Here is a 14,169-nt window from a genome sequence, read left to right as displayed (position 1 = left end):
AGCTGATGGGCTTTTTATCTTTTACTTGTCTTTTAGTTATACACAGCTTTAAGATAATTATGGTCTATAAGATTGTCTTTTCCCTATTCTTGTACAGAAATATTTGCCTTGGTTATAGGTTCTAGAAATTCCCAATCATATATCATAAAATTAAAACTAAACAATTACAGCATTTTCCCCCTGCAATGTATCTCTTCAACACTGTTAACTCCTTGGTTTTCGTCATCCATTGTTGGACTACTTGAAGAAAACAAAGTTATAAGTGTAACTGTAATTGAGTTCTGCATACTGAAATCCTCTGTGAGTATTATGTAGAAAACTGTACTTATCAATAGTATTCAACACCATTTTTTACACTACAAAAATATTTTGTTTATTCTTCTCAGAGAGATGTTAGAAATCTCTTTGCACTTGTGTTATGAAGACTATAATCAAATTTTCATAAGTCATACTTTTAAAATATAGTCTATTCTAAACATACACAAAAACGAACTGGACCACATTAGCATATATATTATGTTAAAAACAATACTTTTGTGCTTTTTCATAGTAAAGTGAGAATGGCATATTCTTTTTTTTATTATTATACTTTAAGTTCTAGGGTACATGTGCACAACATGCAGGTTATATATGTATACATGTGCCATGTGGGTGTGCTGCACCCATTAACTCATCATTTACATTAGGTGTATCTCCTAATGCTAACCCTCTCCCCTCTCCCCTCCCCACAACAGACCCCAGTGTGTGATGTTCCCCTTCCTGTGTCCAAGTGATCTCATTGTTCAATTCCCATCTATGAGTGAGAACATGCGGTGTTTGGTTTTCTGTTCTTGCAATAGTTTGCTGAGAATGATGGTTTCCAGCTGCATCCATGTCCCTACAAAGGACATGAACTCATCCTTTTTTATGGCTGCATAGTATTCCATGGTGTATATGTGCTACATTTTCTTAATCCAGTCTGTCAGTGATGGACAGTTGGGTTGGTTCCAAGTCTTTGCTATTGTGAATAGTGCCACAATAAACATACGTGTACATGTGTCTTTATAGCAGCATGATTTATAATCCTTTGGGAATATACCCAGTAGTGGGATGGCTGGGTGAAATGGTATTTCTAGTTCTAGATCCTTGAGGAATCGCCACACTGTCTTCCACAATGGTTGAACTAGTTTACAGTACCACCAACAGTGTAAAAGTGTTTCCTATTTCTCCACATCCTCTCCAGCACCTGTTGTTTCCCGATTTTTTAATGATTGCCATTCTAACTGGTGTGAGATGGTATCTCATTGTGGTTTTGATTTGCATTTCTCTGATGGCGAGTGATAATGAGCATTTTTCCATGTGTCTGGTGGCTGTATGAATGTCTTCTTTTGAGAAGTATCTGTTCATATCCTTCGCCCACTTTTTGATGTGGTTGTTTTTTCTTGTAAATGTGGTCGAGTTCTCTGTAAGTTCTGGATATTAGCCCTTTGTCAGATGAGTAGATTGCAAATATTTTCTCCCATTCTGTAGGCTGCCTGTTCACTTGGATGGTAGTTTCTTTTGCTGTGCAGAAGCTCTTTAGTTTAATTAGATCCCATTTGTCAATTTTGGCTTTTGTTGCCGTTGCTTTTGGTGTTTTAGACATGAAGTAATTACCCATGCCCATGCCTATGTCCTGAATTGTATTACCTAGGTTTTCTTCTAGGGTTTTTATGGTTTTAGGTCTAACATTTACGTCTCTAATCCATCTTGAGTTAATTTTCATATAAGGAATAAGGAAAGGATCCAGTTTCACCTTTCTACTTATGGCTAGCCAGTTTTCCCAGCACCATTTATTAAATAGGGAATCCTTTCCCCATTTCTTGTTTTTCTCAGGTTTGTCAAAGATCAGATGGCTGTAGATGTGTGGTATTATTTCTGAGGACTCTGTTCTGTTCCATTGGTGTATATCTCTGTTTTGGTACCAGTACCATGCTGTTTTGGTTACTGTAGCCTTGTAGTATAGTTTGAAGTCAGGTAGCGTGATGCCTCCAGCTTTGTTCTTTTGGCTTAGGATTGTCTTGGCAATGCAGGGTCTTTTTTGGTTCCGTATGAACTTTAAAGCAGTTTTTTCCAATTCTGTGAAGAAACTCATTGGTAGCTTAATGGGGATAACATTGAATCTATAAATTACCTTGGGCAGTATGGCCATTTTCACGATATTGATTCTTCCTATCCATGAGCATGGTATGTTCTTCTATTTGTTTGTGTCCTCTTTTATTTCACTGGGCAGTGGTTTGTAGTTCTCCTTGAAGAGGTCCTTTACATCCCTTGTAAGTTGGATTCCTAGGTATTTTATTTTCTTTGAAGCTATTGTGAATGGGAGTTCATTCATGATTTGGCTCTCTGTTTGTCTGTTACTGGTGTATAAGAATGTTTGTGATTTTTGCACATTGATTTTGTATCCTGAGACTTTGCTGAAGTTGCTTATCAGCTTACGGAGATTTTGGGCTGAGACGATGGGGTTTTCTAAATATACAATCACTTTACCTGCAAACAGGGACAATTTGACTTCTTCTTTTCCTAACTGAATAGCCTTGATTTCTTTTTCTTGCCTGACTGCCCTAGCCAGAACTTCCAACACTATGTTGAATAGGAGTGGTGAGAGAAGGCATCCCTGTCTTGTGCCAGTTTTAAAAAGGAATGCTTCCAGTTTTTGCCTATTCACTATGATATTGGCTGTGGGTTTGTCATAAATAGCTCTTATTATTTTGAGATATGTTCCATCAATACCGAATTTATTGTGAGTTTTTAGCATGAAGGGCTGTTGAATTTTGTCAAAGGCCTTTTCTGCATCTATTGAGATAATCATGTGGTTTTTGTCTTTGGTTTTGTTTATATGCTGGGTTACGTTTATTGATTTGTATATGTTGAACCAGCCTTGCATCCCAAGGATGAAGCCACTTGATCATGGTGGATAAGCTTTTTGATGTGCTGCTGGATTCGGTTTGCCAGTATTTTACTGAGGATTTTTACATCGATGTTCATCACGGATATTGGTCTAAAATTCTCTTTTTTTGTTGTGTCTCTGCCAGGCTTTGGTATCAGGATGATATTGGCCTCGTAAAATGAGTTAGGGAGGATTCCCTCTTTTTCTATTGATTGGAATACTTTCAGAAGGAATGGTACCAGCTCCTCCTTGTACCTCGGGTAGAATTCGGCTGTGAATCTGTCTGGTCCTGGACGTTTTTTGGTTGGTAGGCTATTAATTATTGCCTCAATTTCAGAGCCTGTTATTGGTCTATTCAGGGATTCAGCTTCTTCCTGGTTTAGTCTTGGAAGAGTGTAAGTGTCCAAGAAATTATCCATTTCTTCTAGATTTTCTAGTTTATTTGCGTAGAGGTGTTCATAGTATTCTCTGATGGTAGTTTGTATTTCTGTGGGGTCGGTGGTGATATCCCCTTTATCATTTTTTATTGCGTCTATTTGATTCTTCTCTCTTTTCTTCTTTATTAGTCTTGCTAGCAGTCTATCAATTTTGTTGATCTTTTCAAAAATCAACTCCTGGATTCATTGATTTTTTTGGAGGTTTTTTGTGTCTCTATCTCCTTCAGTTCTGCTCTGATCTTAGTTATTTCTCGCCTTCTGCTAACTTTTGAATGTGTCTGCTCTTGCTTCTCTAGTTCTTTTAATTGTGATGTTAGAGTGTCAATTTTAGATCTTTCCAGCTTTCTCTTGTGGGTCTCTTCCTTCAGGGTCTCTTGTAAGGCAGACCTGGTGGTGACAAAATCCCTAAGCATTTGCTTGCCTGTAAAGGATTTTATTTCTCCTTCACTTATGAAACTCAGTTTGGCTGGATATGAAATTCTGGGTTGAAAATTCTTTTCTTTAATAATGTTGAATATTGGCCCCCACTCTCTTCTGGCTTGGTAGAGTTTCTGCCAAGAGATCTGCTGTTAGTCTGATGGGCTTCCCTTTATGGGTAACCCGACGTTTCTCTCTGGCTGCCCTTAACATTTTTTTCGTCATTTCAACTTTGGTGACTCTGACAATTACATGTCTCGGTGTTGCTCTTCTCGAGGATTATCTTTGTGGCGTTCTCTGTATTTCCTGAATTTGGATGTTGGCCTTACTAGTTGGGGAAGTTCTCCTGGATGATATCCTGCAGAGTGTTTTCCAACTTGGTTCCATTTTCCCCGTCACTTTCAGGCACACCAATCAGACGTAGATTTGGTCTTCTCACATAATCCCATATTTCTTGGAGGCTTTCTTCATTTCTTTTTACTCTTTTTTCTCTGCACTTCTCTTGTCACTTCATTTCATTCATTTGATCTTCAATCACAGATACTCTTTCTTCCAGTTGATGGAGTCGGTTACTGAAGCTTGTGCATTTGTCACATAGTTGTCGTGTCATGGTTTTCATCTCTGTCCGTTCTTTTAAGGTCTTCTCTGCATTGATTATTCTAGTTATCTATCCATTCTTTTTTCAAGGCTTTTAGTTTCTTTGCACTGGTTACATAGTTCCTCCTTTAGCTCTGAGAAGTTTGATCGACTGAAGCCTTCTTCTCTCAACTCGTCGAAGTCATTCTCCATCCAGCTTTGTTCTGTTGCTGGTGATGAGCTGTGTTCCTCTGGAGGGGGAGATGCACTCTGATTTTTTGAATTTCCAGCTTTTCTGCCCTGCTTTTTCCCTATCTTTGTGGTTTTATCTGCCTTTGGTCTTTGATGATGGTGATATACTGATGGGGTTTTGGTGTGGGTGTCCTTTCTGTTTGTTAGTTTTCCTTCTAACAGTCAGGACCCTCAGCTGTAGGTCTGTTGGAGTTTGCTTGAGGTCCACTCCAGACCCTGTTTGCCTGGGTATAGCAGTGGAGGCTGCAGAAGATAGAATATTGCTGAACATCGAGTGTTGCTGTCTGATTCTTGCTCTGGAAGCTTTGTCTCAGGGGTGTACCTAGCCGTGTGAGGTGTGAGGTGTCGGTCTGCACCTAGTGGGGGATGTCTCCCAGTTAGGCTACTCAGGGGTCAGGGACCCACTTGAGCAGGCAGTCTGTCCCTTCTCAGATCTCAACCTCCATGCTGGGAGAACCACTGCTCTCTTCAACGCTGTCAGACAGGGACTTTTACATCTGCAGAGGTTTCTGCTGCTTTTTGTTTAGCTATGCCCTGTCCCCAGAGGTGGAGTCTACAGAGGCAGGCAGGCCTCCTTGAGCTGTGGTGGGCTCCCCCCAACTCGAGCTTCTGGGTGGCTTTGTTTACCTAGTTACGCCTCAGCAATGGCGGGTGCCCCTCCTCCAGCCTCGCTGCCGCCTTGCAGTTAGATCTCAGACTGCTGTGCCAGCAATGAGGAAGGCTACGTGGGCATGGGACCCTCTGGGCCAGGTGTGGGATATAATCTCCTGGTGTGCCTTTGCTAAGACCCTTGGAAAAGTGTAGTATTAGGGTGGGAGTTACCCGATTTTCCAGGTGTTGTGTGTCTCAATTTCCCTAGGCTAGGAAAAGGAATTCCCTTCCCCCTTGAGCTTCCCAGGTGAGGCAATGCCTTGCCCTGCTTCAGCTCTTGCTGGTTGGGCTGCACCCGCAGACCAGCATCGACTGTCCAACACGCCCCAGTGAGATGAACCCAGTACCTCAGTTGAAAATGCAACAATCACCCATTTTCTGTGTCGCTCACGCTGGGTGTTGGAGGCTGGAGCTGTTCCTATTCGGCCATCTTGGGCGCCCCCCTCACTTTAGGTATCCATTTTATTCTTCTAATCACAGTGCTTGTACAACATTGTAAGTGTGCCAAAAAATCAAATACTGTTTATTCCATAACAAATATGTAAGAAGTATAAAATGACAATATTAGGAATTTAGGAAATATTACTAACAGGTGAAATGACTGTATTAAAACCAGATATATTTTCAGAGTAGAGCAGTGTGAAATATGAAAACATAATCAAAATTCAAATAATTTAAAAATGAATCACTAAATGTATTAATTTAGGGAAATGTTAACTTTGTAGATTATTTAGCATATACGTGCTTTGACTACTTTCAGTACTTATCTATGTAAGTGGCTTTATTTAAAAGGAAATAATGACATTGAAAGCAAACAAGTTAATTTTTCCTAAAGATCACACATTCAACTTTATGGTGAACATATAACTTGACTATCAAATCTGAAATGCTATATAAAAACTAATGTAATGCTTACGACAATTAGATTTTTGTGTCAGCAATAATAATATCTTTGATAATACATTCTAAATGCACAAGATAAAGCATAATGGATATGATGACACTAGAATACATTCCTTAGTTCAAAACTAGAGACAGAAGAGTCGTGGTTGTGATGGGCTAGAATGTAGAAGAAATGAAGAGATGTTGGTCAAAGGCTACAAACTTTCAGCTATCACATGAGTAAGTTCTGAGGATCTAATGTACAGTATAGTGACTATAGTTAATTATATTGTACTGTATATTTAAAATTTGCTAAAACAGTAGATCTAAAGTGTTCCTTCCACACCAAAAATCGTAACTATGTACGGTGATAGATGTGTTAATTAACTTGATTATGGTAATCGTTTCACAATGTACACATATACCAAATCATGTTATATGCATTTTTTATATATATATAAAATAATTCATATATATAAAATATATAAGCTTGTATTAGTCAATTACATCTCAGTAAAGCTGGGGAAGATGGAAGAAAGCCAGAGGAAAAAATAACAACTTTAAAATAAAACCAAACCTATGATATTCTAGAGTAAGAGAATCCTTTAATGCAGCAGTCCCCAACCTTTTTGGCACCAGGGACTGGTTTGTGGAAGACAGTTTTTCCACAGACTGGGATGGTTTCTGGATGATTCAAGAGCATTAGATTTATTGTGCATTTTATTTCTATCCTTATTACACTATAATATACAATGAAATAATTATGTAACTCACCATAATGTAGAATTAGTGGGAGCCCTGAGCTTGTTTTCCTGCAGCTAGACGGGGGTGATGGGAGACAGTGACAGATCTTCAGGCATTAGATTCTCATTTGGAGTGCGTAACCTAGATCCTTTGCATGAGCAGTTCACAATAGGGTTCATGCTCCTATGAGAATCTGATGCCACCACTGATCTGACAGGAGGTAGAACTCAGGCAGTAATACGAGCAATGAGGAGCAGCGGTAAATACAGATGAAGTTTTGTTTACTTGCCTGCTGCTCACCTCCTGCTGTGTGGCCCCGTTCCAGTACTGATCCATGGCCTGAGGGTTTGGGGCCCCTGCTTTAATGCATTAAAAATTGTATTATTTAAGGCTCTCTCAAGAAACTGAACCAAGAGCGCGTGTGTTTGTGTGTGCAAAGAGATTAATTGTAAGAAACTGTCTCACATCATTATAAATGTGGGCAAATCCGAAGAGTTGCAGGGTAAGTTGGCAGGCTGGAGACCTTGGATAGTTAACAGCGTAGTTCTAATCAAGGTCCATTGGTCTGAGAACCAAGAGAACCAAGGGGTATTTCCAATTTGCAAGCTGGCAGGCTCAAGACCCAGGAAGAGCTGATGTTTCGGTAAGAGTCAGATGGCAGGAGAAAGCCAATCATCAAGTTCAAAAAGAGGCAGGAAAATTTCTCTGACTCAGGGGATGGTCAGTGTTTTTGTTTTATTGAGGTCTTCTGTTGACTGGCTGAGGCCCACCCAAATTAGGGAGGGCAATCTACTTTACTCAGTCTACCAAATTAAATGCTAATTCCATTCAAAACACCCTCATGGGAACACCTAGAATAATATTTGACCAAATATTTGGGTATCATGTTTCCTCAGACTATTCATATATAGTAAGTATACATTTGTCATCCACTGTAACAGGCAATAGAAATATAGCAATGAATAAAACAGAAAAGACTTGTACGGAAGAAACACAATAAACAAATACAGAAGTAAATTATAAAGCATACCAGGTGACAGTAAGGCTGTGGAGAAAAATAAGGCAGCTAACAGGATTAGGAGGCCTGGGGAGTGGGAGTAGGAAGTTGTAACATTTATTAGGGTAGTTAGGTTAGGCCCTGCTGAGATGGCAACATTTGAGCAAAGTCTGAGAGAAGCAAAAAAGTTCTTAGCAAAGGGAACAACAAATCCAATGGCCCTAATTTTGGAGCATGCCTAGCAAGCAAGGTAGTTCATATAAACAGAATAAAATCAGGGGGAGATATTAAGTAATGAGGTCAGACAGGTAAAGGGGAGGTAACAGAATATTAGCTAGGGCCTTCAAAGTCACTATAAGGACTGTGGCCTTTGTCTTCTGGAGAGTTTTGAGTTTAGATGAGTGACATGATCTGACTTACATCTGAAGAGGCTCACTGAATATTTTGGTGAGATCAGACTGAAGAGAAGCAAAGGTAGAAACAAGGAGGCCAAGCAATAAATAATTTATGTTCAAAGTAATATATTTCTATTTCCTGAGAAATTGAAGGAGAGTATAGGAGAAAAAAGATAAGCATGAATTCTTGGTTTAGGCTTGAGCAAACAGAAGATGTGAGTTGGCATTAATTGAGATGGGAAAGGCTGAAAAAGGAACAGGCTTGGGGAGAGCAGTTCAGGAGTTTGGTTTTGAACATGTTATGTTTGAGATATCTCCAACAGACTAAATTAAGATGTACTGCAGGGAGCTGGATATACAATTGTAGGAGTTAGACGTACAGAACGCAGTAGCAGCTCAGGATAGGTCCAACTAGATTATAAATTTGAAAGTCATCAGCATATACATAGTATTGACATCCTTGGGGCAGACGTGATCAGTGAGAGAACAGAAACAGAGGAGTCCTAAGGTCTGAGTCCTAAGACACGTCTATTAAAAGTTTGAGTAAGTAAGTAAGAAATAGCAAAGAAGAATAAGAAAAAGTGGCCAGTTAGAGAGAGGAGAACACCAAGAAAGTGTAGTATCCTGAAAGGAAGAAAGCATATCAGGAAAGAACGAGTGATCAATGATATCAAGTGCTGTTGATGAGCCAAGTTAGATGAGGCCTAAGAGATGACCACAGTGACATAGAGTCCTCTAAATAAAATATCTCACATTTTACTTATATCAGAATTGCTAGGGAAACCAAAGTAAAGGGAAGTTTGATTATTATTATTTTTGTTACTAGGTTAGAAATCTGTGTCAACCTAGTCTCATATCTCTTACTTATAAAATTAGGGTGATAATATGTTTTGAAAAGACTTTCACAAGGTCAGTAAGTGTTACCCTTATTTCATAAAAGAGGAGGTAATGTACAAGCAAGTTGCTGAAATTATTTAAAAAACAGCAGAACTTGTACTTGAACATGAATTTACTAACTGAAATTCCATTTTTCTTAGAAATAGCTTTATTCAGGTATAACAGACACATAACAAACTGCCCATACTTAATGCATATAATTTGGTAATATTCTACAGAGGTACAAGGAGTCTTTAAAAAGTTTATGGTAAAAGCGTATTGTGAAAAAAACTATGCATAACTTCCAAAACTTTTCTGCACCAAAATAAACTCATACTAATTTGCCTTAACAAGATCTAGTTTGAGGCACTAAGAAGAACAGTTAGCAGTGTAGAAAGAGACCCATTAGAGAATGTGAATTCTGCTAAAATTGAAGTAAGAAAAAACATCAGATTTATGGTAAAGCTTGGGTTGAAGAATGGTAAAATCATCGATGCTCTGAGAATAGTTTATGGGGACAATGCCCCAAAGAAATCAGCACTTTACAAATGGATAACTAATTTTAAGAAAGGATGAAATGATGTTGAAGATGAAGGCTGCAGCTGCAGACCATCCACATCAATTTGCAGGGAAAAAACTCATCTTGTTCATGCCCTAATTGAAGAGGACTAATGATTAACAGCAGAACAATAGCCAATACCACAGACGTTTCAATTGGTTCAGCTGACACAATTCTGACTAAAAAATTAAAGTTGAGCAAACTTTCCACTCTATGGGTGCCAAAACTGTTATGCCAAAATCAGCTGCAAAGAGCAGAGCTTTCAATGGAAATTTTAAACAAGTGTGATCATGATCCTGAAGCATTTTCAACAAATTATGACAGGCAATGCAACATGGTTTTACCAGTATGATCCTGAAGAAAAAGCACAGTCAAAGCAATGGCTAGCAAGAGGTCGAAGTGATGAAGTGAAAGCACAAGGGGACAAGTCAAGAGCAAAGGTCAGAACAACAACTTTTTGGGATGCTGAAGGCATTTTGTTTGTTGACTTTTTGGAGGGCCAAAGAACAACATCTGCTTATTATGACTGTTTTGAGAAATATATCCAAAGATTTGGCAGAAAAAATGTCTGGGAAATCTTCACCAGTGAGTCATTTTCCACCACGACAAGCTCCTGCTTATGCCTCTCATCTAACAAGAGTATTTTTGCAAGAGTTTCGATGGGAAATCATTATGTGTCCATCTTACAGTACTGATTTGGCTCCTTCCAACTTCTCTTTATTTCCCAATCTTAAAAAAATATCTGTAAATGTCACCATTTTTCTTCAGTTAAAGTAAAAAAGACTACTGACATGGTTAAATTCCCAGGACCCTCAGTTCTTTAAGAATCGACTAAATGGCTGGTATCCTCACTCACAAAAGTGTCTTGAACTTGATGGAGCTTATGTTTTGAAATAATGTTTACGGTTTTATGTTTTAATTCCATTTTTCCACAAACTTTTTGAAGTCCCTTCACATATACTTTGGAAGCCAATAATATAATCAAGACAAAAAATATATCCATCATGCTCCAAATTCTGCATTTTTCCTTTATTCTCTCCTTCTCACCATTAATGACTTTATCTTTACAAAATGAGAAAAAAAGTATTTTATATTCACTTAAATAAAAGTATTATATATTTACTTATTTCCAGTCCCTCTGATATCTTTGTTTAGATCCAAATATTCATTTGGTATTATTTTGATTTTTTTTGTGAAAAACTTTATTTAGTATTTCTTACAATGCAAGTCTGGTGGTTGTGACTTCTTTTGGATTTTAGCATTTGAGAAAGTCTTTACTTTGCTTTCATAAAAAACTTTTTAAAATTGCAAAATCTTTGTTTATGAAAGATGTTTGCTGAGTATAGAATTCTGAATTGATAGCATGTTTTTATTTTTATTTTTTAGCATTTTAAAGACTTCCTCCTTGTTTTCTGGTTTGTATTGCCTAAAACTAAAAGTCAGCTGTCATTCTTATCTTTGGTTCTATCTATGTAATGTGCTTTTATCTCTGGTCACTTTCAAGATTTTCTCTTTATCACTTGTTTCAACAAATTTGATTATGATGTGCATTGATGTTGTTTTCTTCAGGACTTTTAAAACTTGGCGTTTGCCAGACACCTTAGAATTGTGGTATATTTTTCATTATTTCTGGAATACTTTCATTCCTTATTTCTTCAAATATTTGTTCTCTACCACTCCTTCTCCCTTCACAGAGTCCAATCACGTCTTAGAGACCCTTAAGTTATCTTATAGCTCACTAATGCAAACGTCCTTTTCTTTCCCCAGTCTATTTTGCAGGTTTCATCTTGTATAATTTTAAATGCCATGTCTTCAAATTTATTAGCCTTTTCTTTTTCAGTGTCTAATCCACTTTGCACCTCAACTGTATTTTTCATTGCAGTCACTGTAGTTTTCATCTCTAGAAGTTTAACATGTGTTTATATTTACATCTTCCATGTTTCCATTTAACATGTTTAATCTTCCTTCTAGCTTATTATTTAGAATATACTTATAATAAAACTTATGTTTTCATCTGCTAATTCTATCATGACATTTCTTTTTTGCTTTGACTTTTCTCCTTATTAAAATTATATTTTCTTATTTTTTGCATGTCTACTATGTTTTAATTGGAAACCAGACACAGAATATTTTATCCTGTTGAGTGCTGGACACTTTAATATTACCGTACTTTGAGCTTTGGACTGGGACACAGTTAAGTTACTTGAAAACAGCTGGTTACTTCAGACCTTGTTTATAAGCCTCATTGGACAGGACCAGAGCAGTGTTTTATAAACTGGGGATAATTTTGCTCTTTACCAATGCAAAACTCTTCTAAATACCCCGCCTGACATCTCATGAATCATGAAGTTTTTCACTCTGGCATGTGGGAGCAGGAATTACTGTTGGCCCTGGGGATTGTTACTTCTAATATTGTCAGGTAGTTCCTTTTCTAGCCTCAGGCCATTTCCTCATGTACATGTACAGGTGAGCACTCAACTGAAGACTAGAGGGAGACCCTATGCAGATCTCTAACTCACTGGATGTATTCAGGTACTTCCCATTCAGGTACTCTGATTTATAAACAGAATTTCCTTGACCTCGTTGTGCTCCTAGCTGTGCCGCCTGAAGGTCATCTTATCTTGTGTTTCTCTTCTTTGCACTGTGGCTCAGAAACACTGTACTCAGTAAGGTAGGGAAGTTATAGGGTTTGCCTTCTTTGTTTTGTATATCTAGGAATCACTTTTATTATCTGATGCCAAGTGTTTTGAAAACTGTTATTTCTTATATTCTGTGCTGCTTTTTTTTTTTTTTTTTTTTTCCAGCTGTTTCAGGCATGAGGAGAAATCTGGACTTTATTAATCTATCTTGGTCAGACATATGCAACTGGGTCAGACATGGTGTACTTTTTAAGAGTCTGTTTTGTTTTTAACTATAGTTTTATATTTTATTCTCCTACACCATAAAATTGTTGTATGACTAAGTCTTTGCAACACACAATTACTTCCATAAATGACTGGCTATTTTATGAAAGCTTGATGAAAAGGTAATATTTCTTTTACAGCTTCAAACTCCCTCACATCATCTAAAGAAGGATATGTAAAGTACACTGAGATTTTTAATACTAACTTGTACAAATTCAAGGCACCCCTAAGAAAGATGTCAGGGATTAGTTTTGAAATTAAAGTATTCTCTAAAGCAAACTGAAAATTTTTAACATCAGCTACCTAGGTTGAAAGAGGAAAAAATAAAAATAAAACACTTTATTTTAAAAAGCATATATAGGTATTTCTGCTTCTGGTTGGCAAAATTTTCCTATGATGGCTATATAGATGTTTCATATAAAATCTTAGTCTCAGTATATTGTGGAATATGCCATGAAGAACCTGTATAGCTTACTTACAACAATGGTTTTGGCCTTTACTCCACTGCTCCTAGCAAGTGTAGCACTGTCCGGAAGTTGGCCAAGATGATAAAAGGCAGGAAAAACAGCAAAAGAAAACACCAAAAAATATCGTAAAAAGTAAACAACTAAAAAAGTGATTGAAAAAAAAATAAGCCCTACAATCAGAGGAAAATCAATTATATACAGGTTTCTGCTTTGGATTTTATAGTAGTAGTATTTAACAAGCAAAATCTGAATCATATGAATGAATTATGTTAGTTTTGACCTCAGCATTATTGTAACTTTTATACTAAGGCAAAGAAGTTTGTTGGCATTTGTTCACAGGTATTATGAATTAGTATTTATTATGTTACAAATTCCTTATAAATGACTAATTTGCCATTTTGCAAACTATGTACTAAAATTAAAATATCCTATGGAAAAATGACTTTAGATTATTAACTCTATTCAAATAATGGCTTAAATTAGGATTCTGTTATGGACAAAGAAACTAAGAATTCTAAAAGTTAAAAAAGTGTCCTCTCTGAGGAAAAAAGTGTGCTTTGGCTTAAAGATTCGGTACATTAATGACATATTTTATCATGGAAGAGAATCATTTGTAGCATTCTCCAAGAAAACTAATATTAATCAATGTGTACTTCTAGTATCTGACTCTTCTGACTTGTACCTCTGGCATATTGGTAATATAATTACCAAACAATCTGCAATTGTTTTGCTTCATGTAATGTTTTCCAGAGTTCTCTTATTATCATGACAGTGTAGAATATTACCTATCAGATATAATAATTTTTTTATGTATGAACATTTTAATTTCCTTAGATACATTTAGAATGAAACTATGATTAAAGCTTGCACTAGGCTGGATGTGGTGGCTCATACCTGTAAGCCCAGAACTTTGGGAGGCCCAGGTAGGAGAACCCCTTGAGGCCAGGAATTCAAGACCAGTCTGGCAACATAGTGAGACCTCATCTCTTCAAAATTAAAAGAAAAAAAAATTGCCTAAAGCTTGCAGTAAAAATGGCAAATATTGTAGTGCCTTGGAATCAGTTTATTTTTGCTTGTGCTAAGTAGAAATGTAAAATATTTAAAA

The 14,169-nt window shown here is 37.1% G+C and overlaps 1 protein-coding gene across 4 annotated transcripts in view; it reads right to left on the bottom strand.

The window, feature by feature from the left end:
* Positions 1-14,169, bottom strand: part of ELP4 (elongator acetyltransferase complex subunit 4) — a 257,266-nt gene that overhangs the window by 209,930 nt on the left and 33,167 nt on the right. The gene's annotated exons all lie outside the window — the stretch shown is intronic.

Source organism: Papio anubis, chromosome 12 (genome assembly GCF_008728515.1).
Source record: "Papio anubis isolate 15944 chromosome 12, Panubis1.0, whole genome shotgun sequence".
NCBI classification, from domain to species: Eukaryota; Metazoa; Chordata; class Mammalia; order Primates; family Cercopithecidae; genus Papio; species Papio anubis.
The sequence above is the reverse complement of the archived record's forward strand: the minus strand, read 5'-3'. Positions and strand labels throughout refer to the sequence as shown.